This window comes from Emydura macquarii, unplaced genomic scaffold (genome assembly GCF_026122565.2).
Source record: "Emydura macquarii macquarii isolate MOO-44397 ecotype Brisbane River unplaced genomic scaffold, CSIRO-AGI_Emac_v2 contig_1119, whole genome shotgun sequence".
Taxonomy (NCBI): Eukaryota; Metazoa; Chordata; order Testudines; family Chelidae; genus Emydura; species Emydura macquarii.
The window spans coordinates 16,437,745-16,457,578 of record NW_027131256.1 but is presented as its reverse complement, the minus strand read 5'-3'; the positions used below and the strand labels follow the sequence as shown (position 1 = coordinate 16,457,578).

Below are 19,834 nucleotides of genomic sequence, written 5' to 3'. Positions count from 1 at the left end.
GATGGCTGTTTCTTGTCTTGTGTTACCACACTGTGCACAACATATTAAAACATGATGGATTTATCAGCCCTGATGGATACATTCACACTGTATGTTTTTATAGGATAAATAGCTTTTGACATTTTAATATAATTTTAATACCCCAGTTCTTAAAATCTGATTCTATTAAAGAAACTGCAGATGTTTCCGATAAAGTCTTTGTTTTTCCTACATCCTATTTTAATTTTGCACATCAGTAATGCAATGTACTTCATATTATAAAAACACAATTACAAAAAATCCATACCTCATTTTTAAATTTCTATATTAAACATTCATAATGCTAGAAGCTTTTTGCCAATCAATTCTTATTCACAATGTTTTAAAGCTAATCAAAATCTTAGTTCATTTGTGTTGCCTGATGGCTCTTAGAGAACATTTTATAAATAGTGGTAACTAAACACTATATTATACACAAGGACAATATGTTTTATTGAATCAAGTTCACACACGCACATCCTCCCCCCAGTAACTAAGTTGTAACCAAACTTTACCACTTAGTTTATGATTTGATCTATAGGATGGGGGGGGGGGTTCTTCAGAACAGTAAAATGGCCATTCTTAATCTCAATGGCAAGTGTACCCTTAAGATTTTCAAAAATCTTATGAGTAGAAAAAAGAAAATAACCTTCTATGAGTTTGGGTGTCAGTTACATGTTGTAAGCAAATGACTGAACTTTAAAAGACATGCATTCCGCTGTTGATATAGTATATATTTCAAACTAGGCTTTAAGCAGCTATCACATGCAATCATACAAATGGCGATTAGTAGGTATTCATTTCTATTTCTATTGCCTCTAGAGTAGCAAAACATTCGGTGCTTAAATTGCAATAGAATGGTTAACAAAAACATGTTCCTTTTAGAGAGAATACACATTCAGTATCCGACAGTAGTTCAAACAAATTTAAAAGCCTACTCAATATCATGAATCAAAAACTACTATGTGCACACATGCACCTTCCCTGTTCCTCTAGTCATATACTTAAGTTCTCACACGGGCCATCAGTTTGACATTTGTTAAAGGCTCATCTGCAGTCTATGTTTTAATCACCTGATCTATCAAAAACCCTTCCCTCTCTGCCTATGCTCATCTTGTCAGGAAGAGACTTTTTTGTAATGAAAGCAGCCGATAGCATCCCTCAACACAGTGGAAGACATCCTGCATTAGCTTTGTCTTCAAAAGCAGGCTGTTCTATTACAATTGACCTTCTCTTCTTGATTACCACACAAATCATAGCCCTTTCCCCCTCCTCATCTATTAGAGTATTTCTCCTGTAGCCCATTCAATTGCCTGACTGCAGTTGGTAATTGGATTCATGTTTGGAGCACAGCATTCTAAGAAGAAGCCTGGAATAATTCAAATGGAACATCCTGGCCTAGGAGTGCAACCATATGTTAAATTCAGATTTGTGTCAGTAAAACCTGTGCTGCACCAGCAGTAATATAATCTGCTTTAATGTCACAAAGTTCTGTCTTATTAACCATCTCAATTTATCTATGGCTGTTGATATAGTAAAATTATGTGGCAGTATTATTTTAAGATGCAAGGATAAGGCAAATTCAGTTCTTTGACTTAGTGAAATATAAAGAACGCGTTACTTTGGCAACTGTCTGGCTGCATTCTAGGTTTCAGGATACAGCACAAGCAGCTTTCAATTACAGTATATAACAGAGAAATTCAAGACCATCAAAAAACCTGGCAACATGCTTTGGATGCACTGCGTGCTATTTGACACACAAGTTTCAGGCTCTGCAGACTGGTTGGGATATCCAAAAGTGAAGGTTCTGCTAGTAGTGGTAACCCACTAAGATTGCACATAACATCCTGGACACTAACTTACACATTTAATAATTTAACAAGTACAGGAAATTAATACAGAAGTGTCAAGCAGACAAATTGATATTGCCTTTGGAAACTCAGCTCTTGGATTTCCTGTATTTTCCCTGCTCAAATTAATAACCTCAACTTTGCATCCCACAATGTAGCAGATCCTTTGAGAAGCAGAGCTAGCCTAACTACTCCTATGCCATCCCTCTCTGAGGCCAAAGAAGGGGGCATGGCCAAATGTTAGGAGCACAGCCACATATTAACTCCAGATTAACAGTGCGAGGCTGTAACAACAGCCATTTGGGGCTATTAGTCAGCCTGAAGGTTTTTGTTGGTGTTCCCGATGCTTCTTGGGTAACGAAACACTTCCGGCTGCTCTAACTTACACCAAGGAACCAGTCCAGCACAGAACAGCCCCAAGATTAAGGAAGAGCTTAAATCTACATTTGCCCTCCACCCACAGCTCCTGGGTTGCACTGTGCACTCCTCTGTCACAGCCAAAGATCTGAGCCATAGCTTGAAAACCATTTGACTTGCGGATAACAATAACACTTCGCGAGCCAGGATCACAAACCGAAAAGGGAGCTCAGTTCATAATATCACTACTCATAGTGAAAAACTGGACAGCAAGTGCTAAGGCTATTGAAGTCCCCACTTCCCCTCATTTCTTTTGAGAGCCATCTTTTTTAATGGGTACCCCAAACAGTAAGAAAGAGCCTGAAGAGTAGCAATCATGCTCCCTTTTATATACCTTTGATCCCAACCAGATGTGGGGGGAGGTGAAGTTTCCTCCATAATGAACTGAAAACTGGGGGGCCATCCATCTTTTAATATGGACTTCCAATTTTTTATGCTTTCTTTCTGCTTTGCTTGAGAAAAAGGCACCAGCACAAGCACTCTAAAAACTCTGCCCAAGGGCGAAGCCTTAGGCTAGGTCTATACAATCATCGGGGGTGGGCTGGGGGTTGTGATTGCAGACATGCCGGAGCTAACTTTAATCTAGCTAGCTCAAGTACCCAGTAGCAGTGAAGCCATAATGGCACGGACTTCAGTGCAAGCGAGTCGCTTGAGTACCTACCCACAGTCCCAGATGGGCTTGCACAATTTGTGGTGAATCCCCTAGCTTCACTGTTATTGATATCTGTGCTCAGTCCATTAAGGCTAGTTTGGCTATGCTTATGTGTGCTGTAATCACACAGCCATGTTGCAGTCTAGACTTATCCTAAATACTGATGACAATACCCATTACACCCAGCCCACCAAACAAACTCCAACAATAGGTGGAAATTAGCCTTTGAACCCCCATCACATCCCAGGACCCACCTTCCCTTCTGATATGACCTTCACTAAAGGTCTGATCCAAAGCACGCTGAAATCAATGGGAATCTTTCCACGTACTGCTGACAACTAACGTTTTTTATTGCAAGCCTTGCTACATTTACTGTTTTTTCCTTCAAGACCCGTTTGAAGAGGCAAGTGATTATGGGAAAATCTCAACTTTTGCTTAACCAAAAAAAAAAAAAGTTGAAATTTCTAGCAGGGAAAAGCCTGAAAACATGACCCACTTGAAACCTTAATCCTCAGAAACCACAAAGCAAATAAAAAGAACGCAAATTTTACCATCATTTTTTAAAAATCTCATGATTTTTGAACACTTGAAGTTGGCAACACTGATTAAATGGCCTCTGGATCAGGCCATAAGAAGCAAGTTACATAAAAACGGTCATACTGGCTCAGACCAATGGTCCATCTAGCCCAGTATCCTATCTCTGACAGTGGTCTGTGCCAGATGCTTCTGGCAATTGGAGGTTTAGGGACACTTAGAGCATGAGGTTGCTGCCCTAACCATCTTGGCTAATAGCCATTGATGCACCTCTCCTCCATGAACTTTTTTGAACAGTTTAACGTTTGGCCTTCACAAGATCCCCTGGCAGTGAGTTCCACAGGTTGCTTGTACAGTGTGTGAAGTACTTCTTTTAGTTTGATTTAAACCTGATGCCTATTAATTCCATGGGTGATTCCTGGTTCTTGTTACATGATGGGGTAAACATCACTTCATTATTCACTTTCTCCACATCAATTATAATTTTATAGACCTCTGTCATATCCCCCCTTAATCCTTTTTCTAAGATGAACAGTCTTTTTTCTCTCTCCTCATATAGAAGCTGTTTCATACCCCTATTCATTTTTGTTGCCCTTCTTTTTACCTTTTCCAATTCTAATATATCTCTTTTTGAGATGGGCAACTAGAACTGCATTCAGTATTCAAGGTGAGAGTGTACCATGGATTTATATGATTTTTTTTTATTTATCATCTATCCTTTTCCTAATGGTTCTTGACATTGTTAGGTTTTTTTTGTATTGCCACTGCACATCAAGCAGCTGTTTTCAGAGAAGTATCCATGATGACTCCAAGTTCTCTTTCTTGAGTGATAACAGCCAATTTAGACCCCATCATTTTGTATGTATTGTTGGGATTATATTTTCCAATGTGCATTATACTTAACACTAAATTTCACCTGCCATTTTGTTGCCCAGTCATCCAGTTTAGTGAGACCTCTTTATAACTTTTCATAGTCAGCTTTGGCTTTAAATACCTTGGATTAATTTTGTACTGTCTGCAAATTTTGTGACCTCACTGTTTATCTCCTACCAATCATTTATGAATACATTGAACAGCACTGGTCCCAGTACAAATCCTTGGGGGATCCCGCTATTTGGGGGATCCCAGTACAGATCCTTGGGGGATCTCTCCATTGTAAAAATTGACCACTTATTCCTACCCTTTGTTTCCTATCTTTTAACTAGTTGCTGATGCATGAGAGGACCTTTCCTCTTATCCCATGACCACTTATTTTGCTTAAGAGCCTTTGGTGAGGGAACTTGTCAAAAAGCTTTCTGAAAGTACAAGTATACTTTATCCACTGGATCACCCTAGTCTATATACCTGTTGACTCCTGCAAATGGACAGATGACTAGGGAGGAGTATAAAAAAAAATTGCTAGAGCATGCGGAGTAAAATCAGGAAGGTCAAAGCACAATTGGAGTTGCAGCTAGCAAGTGACATGAAGGGTAACAAGAAGGGTTTTTACAGGTACGTTAGCAAGAAGAAGGTGGTCAGGGAAAGCGTGGGCCCCTTACTGAACTGGGGAGACAACTTAGTGACAGATGATGTGGAAAAAGCTGAAATATTCAATGCTTTTTTTGCCCATCTTCAAGGTCAGCTCCCAGACTACTGCACAGGGCAGCACAGTATGGGGAGGAGGTGAGCAGCCCTCAGTGGTGAAAGAATAGGTTCAGGACTATTTAGAAAGGCTGGACACACACAAGTCCATATGGCTGGATGCAGTGCATCAGAGGGTGCTGAGGGCATTGGCTGATGTGATTGCAGAGCCATTGGCCATTATCTTTGAAAACTCATGGCCCTGGATGACTGGAAAAAAGGCAAATATAGTGCACATCTTTCAAAAAGGAAAGGAGGAGGATCTGGGGAACTACAGACCAGTCAGCCTCACATCAGTCCCCAGAAAAATCATGGAGCAGGTCCTCAAAGGATCCATTTTGAAGCACCTGGAGGTGAGGTAGATGATGAGGAACAGTCGGCATGGATTCATCAAGGGCAAGTCATGCCTGATTGCTTTCTGTGATAAGATGACTGGCTCTGTGGATGCGGGGAAAGCGGTGGACATGATATTCCTTAACTTTAGCAAAGCTTTTGATACGGTCTCCCACAGTATTTTTATCAACAACTTAAAGAAGTACGGGTTGGATGAATGGATTATAAGATGGATAGAAAGCTGGCTAGATCACTGGGCTTACCGAGTAGTGATCAACAGCTTGATATCTAGTTAGCAGCGGGTATCAAGTGGAGTGCCTCAGGGATTGGTTCTGCATCTGGTTTTGTTCAACATATTCATTAATGATCTGGAGGATGGGGTTTGCAGATGACACTAAGCTGGGGGGAGTGGCAGGTATGTTGGAGGGCAAATATAGGATACAGAGTGACCTAAATAAATTGGAGTATTGGGCCCAAAGAAATCTGATGAGGTTCAATGGGGACAAGTGCATAGTCCTGCACATAGGACAGAAGAATCCCATGCACTGCTACATACTGGGGACCGACTGGCTAGGCAGCAGTTCTGCAGAAAAGACCTGGGGGTTACAGTGGACAAGTAGCTGGACACGAGTCAAGAGTGTGCCCTTGTTGCCAAGAAGGCTAACGGCATATTGGGCTGCATAAGTAGGAGCATTGCCAGCAGATCGAGGGAAGTGATTTTTCCCCTCTATTCGGCACTGGTGAGGCCACATCTGGAGTATCCAGTTTTATGCCCCTCATGACAGAAAGGATGTGGACAAATTGGAGAGTGTCCAGCGAAGAGCAATGAAAATGATTAGGGGGCTGGAGCACATGACTTATGAGAAGAGACTGAGGGAACTCTGTTTATTTAGTCTACAGAAGAGAAGACTGGTGGGGGGAGGGGGGAAATTTGATAGCATCCTTCAACTACCGGAAGGGGGGGTCCAAAGAGGATGGAGGTGGGCTATTCTCAGTGGTGGGAGATGACAGAACAAGGAGCAATGGTGTCAAGTTGCAGTAGGGAAGGTCTAGGATGGATATTAGGAAAAACCTTTTCACTAGCGGGGTGGTGAAGCACTGGAATGTGTTTCCTAGAGAGAGAGAGAGAGAGGATAAGGAGGAAGATGGTGGAATCTCCATCCTTAGAAGTTTTTAAGGCCCAGCTTGACAAAGCCGTGGCTGAGATGATTTAGTTGGGGTTGGTCCTGCTTTGAGCAGAGGGTTGGACTAGATGACCTCCAGAGGTCCCTTCCAATCCTAATCTTCTATGATTCTAACAAATTCTAATAGGTTGGTGAGCCACGATTTCCCTTTACAAAAGCTGAATTGACTCTTCCCCAACAAATTGTGTTAATCTGTGTGTCTGATAATTCTGTTCTTTTCTATAGTTAAACCAAATTGCCTGGTAGTGAAGTTAGCATTATCAGCCTGCAATGGCCAGGATTGGCCTTCTGCCCTTGCCAGTTCTGTCCTTGTAGCTACAGAAGACCATCCCCAACAGGGAACTGGGGCAGTGTTACTCAGGAATGGGAGGGTGGCAAGGCCTGTCTCCTCAAAGGAGCCATGAAGAGCTATTTCAGCCAATACGCTGAAATAACCACAGCAGTGACTCTCCATCCACCCTGCTGTCTGCAAGATACGACTCATCCTCCCTTGTGCGTCTGTTCAGTGAAGCTCAGCAACTCAGCTGGGAATTGGAACGAGAATTTGGGCAGCCCTCATTGAAAGAGGATTTCGGTGACAAAGCCTGCTTTTCACACAGCGTGAAAAACCAACAACTGCACAGTAAAAAATTATTTTCTTCTCTTTTCCTACCAATACATAAAAACGAATATAAGCTACACACACTGTATTATTTTATTTTGCTTGTGAAATTTGTCGTCAGGGAGTTTCTATGAATTACAAGCAGAATTGTGGTTCAGTGTAAGAAATAAAAGTCATCCGTAAAGTTTCTTAAAACAATCACATTTCCTCAATCAATGCTTTTAAACTGTAAATAGTCATCTTAGAATATCAAGACTTCTTTCTGAAAGGACTGAAATGCCAGTTTGCCATCTGTTCTAATTATTTCCGAATAATTTGGCAGAACTCCCTGCTTTGTTGTTGAATTACAAAATCAGATTTCATTGATCTCAGTTACAATGAAAATGTTTCTATGTGCTTAAAAAATAATAAAACAGCTGGACAAATCAGTAGCACGTGCTCCAAGATTTGGGATACTCAGACTAATAGATAACCAGGTCTGGCTTCTTTTAATTCTTTGTGGAAAGACATAAAAGTGAGAATGGCTGGCAGATTCAGAAATAAACTAGTATAAATTCTTCTGACTGTTATTTTTCTACTTTTCTTGTTTGTTTTTCTGGGGGTTTCTAAATGCCAGAATTTATCCAGTCATACAACTCTTGTTCTTGTGGTATCAAAACATGCAAGTGTAGGATTAGCATTATAATCCCATTTTACAGCTGAATAACTGATGCACAGAAAGAATAAATGACTTACCCATGGTCACTCTGGACTCCTCAGGCAGAGCTGGTAATTGAACCCAGATTTCCTGAGCCCCAGGCCAATGCCTTACAGAGCAACTACAAGACCCTATCTCCTTTCTAGTACAGTCACTGATACTGACCCTAAGCTCTTTGCAACAGGGACTGTCATTTACTATATGTTTGTATAGCACCTAACACAATGTGGTGCCTACCTGGTTGGCCTCTACACACTACCAAAATAATAATGTTAAATATATATTTAATATAATTAACGTTATTGTTCACAGTCAAAAGAAAGCTCCCGGAAAAGTACGAGAAGCAGGGTAGCCAGCATAAGGGGCAGCATAGTCTAGTGGGTAGGATACTGAACTGGGACTCAGAAAACCTCTGCCTCTGCCACAGACCTGGTGAGTATAGTTGGGCACGTCACTACATCTCTCTTTCCCTATCACCCTTCAGCCTTATTTTTTATTGAAATGAAAGCAGGAAACAGCCCCTGACCCAAAGAGTTAAGTGTTTGTTCAGTACTTGGCAAAATGAGACTCTGATCTTCATTGGGGCATCTCAAAGCTACAGTAATACAAAGTTGTAATAAGTAATTTACAAAAATAATAATTCCCTTCTTTAGATAGGCAACAACCAACATTATTGGTCCAAATAACTGCTCTGAAATTTTTAAGTGTCCTCCTCAGGGACTGAACACACTGACATCTATTTCCCTCCCACCCTCCTTCTACACTGCCTATGCATTCAAACACTGACACTACAAAAAATACAAAAAATTACAACAGTACTAATCCAAATCCCTGTTTCAATAGGTCAAATAAGAAGTATGTGCACGTGCTGGTGAGTGAGAGAGGGAGAAAAAAAAAACCCAATATTTTAAAGTTGGTGCAGACGGAATATCAGCATTTCCTTCACATTTCTGTTCTGACATTAATTCCTGCTTTATTTTGAGAATGATATTGTGTTGTTTTGTAATAGCAGATATATAGCGATATTATGTATACCCCACTTATGAAGGCAAAATCATGTACAATCTGATGTTTTCACAGTATTTATACCATTGAGAGAGGCAATGGTCTGGAGGAATGTTCACAGGATTAGAAGTCAATAAGTCCTGAGCTGGTTGTGTGCTAAGTCTCTCCATTAGTGAAATGGAAATAATTCCAGTGGTATTGTGAACACAATTAATGCTGGTACAGCTTTTTGAGCATATAAAGTGCCATGAAAGGTCTAGAAATTATTCCAAGACTGAAATACTGTGACAAGACCAGACCTTGTGTTATTATGGATCCGTGAAGCATTAAAAAATGCCTGTGGAAGATAAAATAAGCATCTGAATCACAAACACTAAAACTTACACGGAGTACTAATAAGAATATATTGTCAGCCCAACTGTAACTGGTAATACACCATGTGCATTAAGACATACTGTAAAAATAAGCTTCCCTCAATGAGTGTGCATGTATGTAGGGAGAGAAAGGTTGTGTTTGCAGTAGTTGTTTTTTTCTCATAATGCACCTATACGTATTTGGAATCATGATCAAGACCAAAAGTCTTCAGTCCTGAAAGTTAACTAGAACACAGGTGCAAATGTTTATCAACTTTTCAGATTCCTGTCCACACACACCTTTACATTCTTTAGCATATTTGCATGCTCTAATAGAAACCTCATTCAGGAAATATAGTCCACAGAAACATTTCCTTGTTTTAACTTAAACAAATAAATTCACATCCAGCATTATCCCTTGCAAGGAGAGAAAGAAGAATTCTTTAATGATCCTTGAACATGGTTTTGTTTTTCATCTTTAGCCCATGAATTTGTTGCAATGACTAGAGCCGTGGTGTGGACTGAAGCTATGCAAATTTCTCTACTTAAGTCTGTTAAGGTACCTCTAGCCTTATTTACTAGAGGACAGGTATTCAAGCTTTGGCCTTCTCTTGTGTAGAAAAATTCATTTTGCCAAATTGTATAAAGCTTATTGTGATCTCAACAAATGTCTATTGTGGACTAGGTTGTAACCACCACATTAATTTTAATATGTGTAACCTGAGATATGATTAATTTCAAAGCCAAATTTTTCAAAAGTTAATTGTGATTTTGGTTGTCTAAATTGAGACTCCCTGATGTCTGATTTTCAGAGGATGGGTTATCAGCACTGAAAAAATCAGGCTTAGTTAAGGTTTCTTAAATTCAGCATCCAAAAATCCAAAATCACCAGTCAGTCTCTTTTGAAAAAGGAGGGGATTAAACAAAACAAAAATACCCAAAATACTTCATTGAAGTCTTACCAAAAGCCTGAATTTCTTTTTTTTTTTTCCCCCTTCCATTTTCAGTTTTTCCATAAGGAAAAAAATGGAAAATAAACACAAAAAGTTCTTAGAAAACCTAAGTCTTTCATTTCTTTCAAAATTTTATGGAAAATATTTTCCATTTTCTAACTAGCTACAGTGATAATCATGATATTAGAAAACTTACATAAATAGCAAATTTCGGAGGAATCAACAGACCAATTTCAGCCTTAGTGTGAGCAGAGGCACTTCTGTTAGCTTCACTGGAAAAGGCATCAGAAGGTAGCAGGGCAAAGTTGCCGCCGCCAGATCGACCCTTCTGGATCGATTGAACGGTCAGTGAAGACCCGCTCAATCGATTCAGAAATCAACGCTGTAAAACCACCTCCTCAAGTGGCATAGTGCTGCATTGATGGGAACGCAGTTTCTATCAGCGCAGTGCAGTGAAGACATCACACAGAAAGGAAGTACAGCAGTCAAGTGGAGTTACACGAGCTACTCTGCATAGCTTGTGTAATTCCCGTCAGCTGCCGCCGAATCGCCAGGTAAGTGTAGACGAGGCCTTGAAACAAAGAAATGTGAATGCAGAAGGATGTGGCAGATTACTCTATCAAATGCTGGCAAATTCAAATTTATCTAAGGGAAGAAAGGAGTGAAGATCGAGAGAGGAAAATTCCCCAAGCTGTCTTAAAGGTGAGACATTGAAAGTGCTTGTTCTTTTAAGCCACGGGTTCTCAAACTGGGAGTCGTGACCACTCAAGGGGTCGTGAGGTTATTAGGGGAGGAGGTCACGAGCTGTCAGCCCGCACGCATGCCAGTAAGGGTGGCATGGCATGGCATGGGCGGCAGGGTCGTCACAGCCTGAAATATTTTCAAAGGGGCTCCCAGCATAAAAAGTTTGAGAACATCTGAACTCCTGGATAGCACAGGCCATCGAACTTCCCCAACATAATTCCTAGAACATATGTTTTAGAAAATCATCTTGTCTTGCTTTAAAAATTGTCAGTGACAGAGAATCCACTACAACCCTTGGCAAATTGTTCCAATGATTAATTACTCTCACCATTAATAATTTACTCCTTATTTCCAGTCTGAAGTTCTAGCTTTAACTTCCATCCATTGGATCATGTTATACCTTTGTCTACCAGATTGAAGAGCCCATTATCAAATATTTGTTCCCCTTTGTAGGTACTTGTAGATTGTAATCAAGTCACCTCTTAACCTCTTTATTAAACTAAATAGATTGAGCTCCTTAAGTCTATCGCTATAAAGAATGTTTTCTAGTCCTTTAATCATTCTCACGGCTATTCTCTGATCCCTCTCCAATTTTTCAATGTTCTTCTTGAACTGTGGTCACCAGAACTGCACACTATTCCAGCAGTGGTTGCAACAGTGCCAAATACAGAAGTTAAATAATCTCTCTTATTCCTCCTCAAGAGTGTCCTGTTTATGCATTAGCACTTTTACCCACAGTATCAGCTCATGTTCAGCTGATTATCCACTATGATAACCACATCTTTTTCAGAGTCACTTTTTTCCCAGGACAGAGAGTCCCCCATTCTGTAAATTGGGCCTACATTCTTTGTTCCTAGAAGTACACTTTTACATTTAGCCATATTAAAACATATATTGTTTGCTTACACCTAGTTTACCAAGCAATCTGGATCACTTTTAATCAGTGACCTGTCTTCTTCATTATTTACCACTCCTCCAATTTTTGTGCCATCTGAAATCTTGTCAGTGATGATTTTATATTTTCTTCCAGGTCATTGATAAAGATGTTAAATAGAGTAGATCTAAGAACTGATCCCCATAGGACACCACTGGAAACAGACCCATGATAATTCCGCATTTACAGTTACATTTTGAGACCTATTTTAGACTCATTTATGTCAGGAATTAACTTGGTCCTGAATTTGGTATTAATTGTGTGTATACCTCTCTCACAAAGTGGTCTCTTATCCTTAGGACTTCTTGGCATACTCTTGGGATCAAATTTTGTTTTCATTTACACCTGCACAAACCCACTGATTTCAACATGACCGGATCATGAGCTTTAAAGTGCAGCTATACTCTGAAAAGTGACTCTAAGATGACCTGGTGGCCAGAGCCATATTTATTCTCTCTCAATGATTTCACATCAAATGTATATAGCTTAAAGATGTTTTTAGCCTAACAACAAATTCTGCAAAAATAGCCTAGGATCAGAAACTCAAGATGTTTTCTTTCTGGCTTGTGCTTTGTCACCAGTGATACAGAATTTGCACTCAAAATTTAAAGAATTCTGCTAATGATATGGCATCCAACCCAACCCATTCTTCCAGAGCTGCATTGGGTTGACAGTAGTAAAGGAGTAAAGATTAAAAAGAAGAGTTTAACATAAAAAGAGTAAAAGTAAATAACACCTCATTTTTATGATTTTAACAGGCACGTATCAGTTAAATGTTGAAGATACGAACAGTTCTATACAGACATAAAAACAGTTTATTCCTCAAGTTTGCAATCCAAACAGTTCTGGTCTACTTAAGTGTTAACAGTTTAACTAGGTCAGTACAGGTGGTATTTTTTTGCTGACATAGGCTGGTAAAAGCCCAAATGTAGACACAGTTATAAAGGTGGACTTATACTGAGCTCTTAACTGGAACAAGTTATATTGGTATAAGCACTTTTAGACTGATAGAACTGCAACTACACTGAGGGGATGAAGGCGGAGCAGGATTGTTACTTTACCATGCCAGCATAGTTAAAGTGGCAGAATTTTTAAGGGTAGACAGGAAATAAAACAAAAATGGACTGATGGGCTCAGTGGTAATGTTAACTTAAGATGTTAGACTTGCTTCCCCATTTCTCCCTTCATCCCACCAACTCAACCACAACACAGAAGTGCGTTGGGTACTTAATATAAATTAGTGTTTATACACAGAGAGAGAGAGAGAGAGAGAGAGCAGATCCTGTATAAAGGATCAGGGCTACTTTTTCCACAGTCACTTTTCTGACCATAACTGCATGCCATCTTTTTTTAATTTTGACACCTTGGTTTGCTTCTTTTCTGAACACTTAATGTTGAGGAAAAGAGAAAAGAAAACCAGGAACTCTTTAGTAATAACTAATAAAAAATGAGGAATCCCATGCACAAAGCATCCTTTTGTTGAAAGGACTTCTCCTGCACAACCCATTTGCCCCAGAAACACTGAATGATACTACGTATCCTTTTGCATGTCCTTGTGGTCTACCTTCATTTATTATGAAATGCTAGCAGAGTGGTGATAAGGGGAAAATGCTATTTCCATATTCAGAGGCAGGAAATCTTCAACTCCAGATCTTACAGGACCAAATAGGAAAAATGTATCAGTATATATATAAGATAATAAATAAGATCATAAAAAATCAATGTCGTCAAAATGAGCAGATGCAAGAAAAGTTAGATTTCAAAGGAAAAACTGAGGGAGTCCTTCACAAATACGTCACCAATGAGAGAGTCCATAATGCATTGGTCCTTAATTCAGAAGACCTTAACAGAGGAGTCATTATCTGCACACAGCCAGTGTTTTAGAGAGCTGTAGGACAAGAGTAGCACAAAAGGTAATTAGAAAACATTCCCACAACTTGCTGCTTCTAAACACCCATAACCATAAAATACTAACCCAATTTCCTTCAAATCTGGTTTTCCTTCTGCTGATCCCAATTCAGCAAAGCATTTAAGCCAGTACTTAATTATGTATATGAGTAGTCCTATTGACTTCAGCGGGACTATTCATATGTGCAAGTACCTTGCTGAACCAGGGATTCTATGAGGACTTCCAATAGACCTAGGATGGGTCTACATGGAAAAGTTTTACCACTTAACCAGTATAATTATATCAATATCTTCCAACCCTGTGGGCACCTTTATTCCAGTAAGAGAGTGCCATTTTCTGTGTAATAATATCTGGTTCTTACATAGCACTTTTCATCAATAGATCTCAAATGCTTTATAAAGGAGATCAGTATCTTTATCCTCATTTTAGAGTTTAGTTTAAAACCTTTCCCAAGTGACATAAGCTAAACTAAAAAAGATGCTCCTACTGGAATAAGTACCTCACAATGGCAGGTTATAACAGTAGAACTATAACGGTTTAAGTTCACACTTCAGGTTATACTGGGGATGGGAGAACACTTTCCCATTATAGACAAAGCCTAAATTTCAAGTCTCCAGAGTCTTGTGTTTTTGAGATCTTGGAGTCATTGAGGATAGTTCTCTGAAAACATGCACTTATTGTGCAGAAGCAGTCAAAAAAGCTAACAGAATGTTAGGAACCAAAAGGAAAGAGAGAGAAAATAAGACAGAAATATTGTATTGCCTCTTTATAAATCTGTGGTACTGTGTGCAGATCTGGTTGTCCCATCTCAAAAAAGATATATTAGAATGGGGAAAAGTACAGAGAAGGTCAACAAAAATAATTAAGGGTATGGAACAACTTCTGTATAATGAGAATGAAAAAGACTGGACTTTTCAGCTTAGAAAAGAGACAACTAATGGGGGCTATGATAAAGGTCTATAAAATCATGACTGGTGTGGAGAAAATGAATAAGGAAGTGCTATTTACTCCTTCACATAACACAAGAACTAGGGGTCACCCGATGAAATTAATAGGAAGCAGGTTTAAAACAAACAGAAGGAAGTATTTCCTCACACAATGCATAGTCAACCTGTGGATCTCCTTGCCAGGGATAGTTGTGCAGGCCAAGACTATAACAGGGTTCAAAAAAGAACTAGACAAGTTCTTGGAGGATGGGTCCATCAGTGTCTATTTGACAGGATGGGTAGTGATGCAACACCATGCTCCGAGTGTCCCTAGACTACTTTTCCGAAGCTGGGAGTGGACGACAGGGGATTGGTCACTTGATGATTGCCTGTACTGTTCATTCCCTCTGGAGCAACTGGCATTGGCCATTGTCGAAAGGCAAAGATATTGGGTTAGATGGACCATTGGTCTGATTCAGTATGGATGTTCTTATAGATATATAAGAGCAAGTATAGGGAATAAGTATCTTACCGGGGAGGGGCGGGGTAAACATATCTTCTCCTACTAGTCTAACTCAAAGACAGTTGAACTGAATTAGTTCATGTTTTGTCTGAAAATTTCCACCCAAAAGTAAATTTAAGAGAACTGTGAACAAATTAAAATAGCTTGTAGGTATCTAATTTCAACATATTGTTTTCTATCCACAAATTCATAGTACAGAACAGCAACTGTGTACATTCATTCTCATAAGAAAAAAGAAAAAATTGGCAAAAAGTCTAATGAGACCTATGGAGAATGCAGAAAGGAAAACAAGTGAGCAACCAGCATATAAGGGACTGTCCTCATTTTTGAGATTTCTTTTCCATCAAGAAACTGAACCAGGGACCTCTACTTCTGAAATTAGTAGGATTACTGAAAGTCTTGAAGGAGAATCTGCTTTTTCTGTCAATTGTAAATTATTATTTATTCTGCAGTAGTGTCCAAAATATGCTAAGTGTTTTCTACAGAGGAAGATACAAAGTGAGCATAGGAGTCATTATGTCACTTGGTGTGTCATGCCCTTCAGCATGAATTAGAGGTTTCCAAAAAGCCTAAGCAGACTCAGACTGAGCAGAGCATTCATGTAGTTAATATAAGTAATGGGGCTCCTCTTCTGATTACTGACTGTGTTACTGAATAGGACACAAGGTTAGAGCTGCTGCAAACTCCCTCTCTGCCTCCTGCCTTCAGTGGAGCTGACTCCTCCACTGGGCAACTGTGGATTTAGTCAAGTCACTTAACCTGAGGGTACGGTAGAGGACTGCTCTGGTCACTTTGTTAATGTTAGCCAAGTGCTAGGGCTGCAGACTCCCATCTGGCCAGTACACCTGAGATTGAACCAGGGACCTCCAGAGATAAAAGCATGAGCTGCTACAACTTGAGCTAAAGAATCATGGCTCACTAGCTGGGACCGTAACAGACTCATATGCTCTGCAGATCAGGCACAGGGAAGGACCTGTGACATACTCACTAGTGCTAAACTTCATCAAAATGCACATACAATGCCCCCCCCCATAGGTGCTGGAACTAGAGGTGTGGGGGGTGCAGCAACACCCTGTGGCTTGAAGTGGTTTCTATCATATACAGGATTTATAGTTTTGTTCAATGGCTTTCAGGTCCCCCCCATACAAAATTGTTCCAGTGCCACTGTGTGGCCCCAACACCCCAGCTTCTTCACTGAATTTTCCTTGGAAATTATCCTCTAAACGTTGCCAGCAAGGTTTGGCAACCATAACAAACAGCAGTAATTCTTCCCCCCTCCCACCCCTACATGCACAAAATCCCTTGCTAATTTATTGTTAAGGCTGCTCCAGTGTACCTCTTCCCATCAACCCAAAACCCACAAAGTAAGGAAAAATCACATATAAATGTTTAGCAGTATTAAAAGTTATGCATCCAATGGTCAGGGACAAAGTCATTTATAAGTAGAAAACTCAACACATTAATGGAAAGGGGACAGCAGTGAGAGGCTGAGGGAGAAGGCGGCACAGGAGGGCACCAGAAAGGAGGAAGGCTGGTTCCCTTGATCTGCAGGAGGGCTGGCTTTAGGGCTATTTTCTATTGCTTACATCAAGGCGTACCTATAGAATACGCTATAACTATATATACCTTTTTATACGGATTCATCACTTTAACTGCATGAGAACCAGCCCCTAAGAGTGCAACACCCCTCCATCAGTCAGCCCAAGGTCCAGTGCTCTGGCTTGCTTATAACTCAGCCAAGAAAGCACTGATTAGCATAGCCAACTGAGCACCAATGCAGTTCTTCTGGAATGAATCTGACCAAGCATTGAATTCACTCGCCCTGAACCAGCAAAGCACTGAAAAACACTGTAAAGGGTTCCAGCAAGAAAAAGCCAAAAAGTAACAAATATGTCCCCGTTAATAAGGAAGGAGCAGTCTTAATATTAAGTTTCTAAGTTCCTTACTCAAGGCACTGGTTCAGAGCTGCTAAACTTAGAATCAGCAAACAAAAGTCTCCAGGTGCTATCAGGCTAGTTCCCTGGAACACAAGACATACTACAGCTTGCATGGCTTCTAGTCCTCTCTTTCCTGCTCAGCTTCCTTTTCCTGTTTAAATAGCCCAGCCCCAAGTGGGTGGGCAGGGTGAGTGGCTCCAAGCTGGTCTCTTAAAGGGGTAGTACATTCCTTCACAAACATGCTTAACTTCAAGCACGTAAATAGTCACCACTGAACTCAACATGGACTACTCAGGTGCTTTGAGGTAAGCTGTGCTTAAGTGCTTTGCTGGATAGAGGCCAGTGTGCTCAGCATCTTGCCAGCTCCAACCCTGGATTAAGAAAGGTTTTTATCAGCTTCTGCCTTCTCCGAGGTGACTTATCCCTCAAGACTAAAGTTGTACAACCCATTCTCCACTGAAAATAAATGACACAATCAATTATTTGCTGAGATATATATGTTGGAAGAAATAAATGTTATGTGGCAAATGCTGCAGCATAAATGGAAATGGTGCTTAACAATGGTGCTTCCAAATAAAAATATGTGCACTAATAAATGAGAAATAACCCATGTCTAAGATTTTGGAATAATCTCCCAGTGGGTAAATGTTCAGAGAATTACATTGCTAGAAAATTATATCTAATAAAATGTATAATCTGAACTAAATATCTTGTAAGTACTCTGAAAATTCATTCTGTAATCAGAATAAGTGTTGTATTATTCACACAACAAAGAGGAATTAAAAAAGAGCTTTAAGTGAAATTCGCAATGAAACCTTAACTTTGGGACTACTATCGTGCTCATGCAGGAATGTCTAACACACATGCACACACGCAAACAATATTGTAATGATATAAACCATAAACTTTTGCCAAGTTTACTTGCAAACAAAAACAAAAGGGAGGAAAAAATCCTTTTGATTGCAGATAATTTAAGGCTCTTCATGCAATCTAAAATTATTATATTAAGCAAAATATACTCAGTTGGCAAAAGGAATTGAGTGCATTTAATCATGTTGATTACAGGGCTGTCCGAACTTGGAATAGTCTGGAATCAATTTAGAATTTCAGGTTCTTTTCTAAATTTACAATATATAGAGAGTTTTAAGTCACATTTTATAAGAGTTTAGTGTTTGATTAGCACCTCATGTAAACAAATTTCCACATGCAAAGGACTAGCAGGCTTGGATCTTCCTGGCCGGGCAGTATTGACATAAATGGACAAAAGATCAAGCCAGAAGAGCAAGACTGAAATAAGGCAGTTCATGAAGTCCTAGTTTTAAACAATTCTTTTAAGTTTGCATGTGGGGGTCTATGTGAAATGACGTTTGGGGAGGGGTCTCTATGCAATCCCTGCTGGAGAAGTCTCCACATGCCAAAAACAAAGACATAACTAACTGAGCTCTTTGTTGGTAGTCTGTACAAAGGGGCAAAGGATTGAATTGACATGGAGACTGAATTACCTCTGGGTAGAAATTAACACCCTTAAAAGAAAAAAAGAACATACTGGCAGGTGTGTGAAAAAAAAACCCCCAAAAAAACCCTGTCCTCTGAGTGCCTATGCCATGGATAAATAAAGGACTTTGGTTTTCAATACTGGCGTCATTCACCTATACTATATTAATATAAAAACATCCATTTTTAAAACAGAATGAAAACTATACAAGCCCATATGGATCCAAATGCAGAACTGGGGCCTATAACAATCAAGTGCAATAAATACCCACTTGGTATTAAGCACTCAACAGTTTACTGAACTTGCAGAACTGCAAGATTCATACCAGGCCGCAAAAGAGCAAGGCCAGGCAGAGCATGGCTCCAGCAAAACATGCTATTCTGGCTCACGATTCAAATGGCCTTTCAAAGCCTCCCTGAGCCGTATGGCTCCATGCTGAGCTCTTCTAATAGCCGTTCTAACTGGCTGTTCAAATTCAGCAGACAGTGGCTCCCCCTCTGCCCTCCACCCTGGCAGAAACTTTTCCCCCTCTGCTTCATAGAGGTAATGCAGGACATAGCAGGCAGCTATAGCCATGGGAATATATTTCTCACTGAGGTCCAATCTTGTAAGTGAACAACGCCAGAGACCCTTCAAATGACCAAAGGCACATTCAGCTGTCATTCTGCACCCACTGAGCATATAGTTGAAGCGCTCTTTGGTGCTGTTGAGGTGGCTGGTGTATGGCTTCACGAGCTATGGTAGCAAAGGCTTGGCTAGGTCACCCAGGATCACTACTGACATTTTCAATATTACCCATGGCCATCTGCCAGTTGGGAAAGACAGTCCCTGCTTGGAACTTTCGGAACTGCCCTGTGTTCTCAAAGATGAGTGCGTCATGCACCTTCCCTGACCAGCCCACATTGACGTCAGTAAGGCATCCCCGGTGATCCACCAGTGCTTGCATAACCATAGAAAAGCAGCCCTTTCTGTTGATGTACTCTGTGGCAAGGTGGTCTGGAGCCAAAACAGGATTAGGCACGCCGGCTATCACTCCACTGTAATTTGGGAACCCCACTGCTGCAGAACCTTCCACTGTCTCCTGCACATTTCCAGGAGTCACAGTCCTTCATAGCAGAAGGTGATTCATGGCCCTGCACACTTGCATGA

At 40.2% G+C, this 19,834-nt stretch overlaps 1 protein-coding gene across 1 annotated transcript in view; it reads right to left on the bottom strand.

The window, feature by feature from the left end:
- Positions 1-17,302, bottom strand: part of EPHA3 (EPH receptor A3) — a 550,981-nt gene extending 533,679 nt beyond the window's left edge. Inside the window, exon 1 of the mRNA XM_067546251.1 lies at positions 17,200-17,302. The gene's annotated coding sequence lies outside the window, so the exon portion shown is untranslated. The remainder of the gene's footprint in view (positions 1-17,199) is intronic.
- Between the last annotated feature and the right edge of the window lie 2,532 nt (positions 17,303-19,834).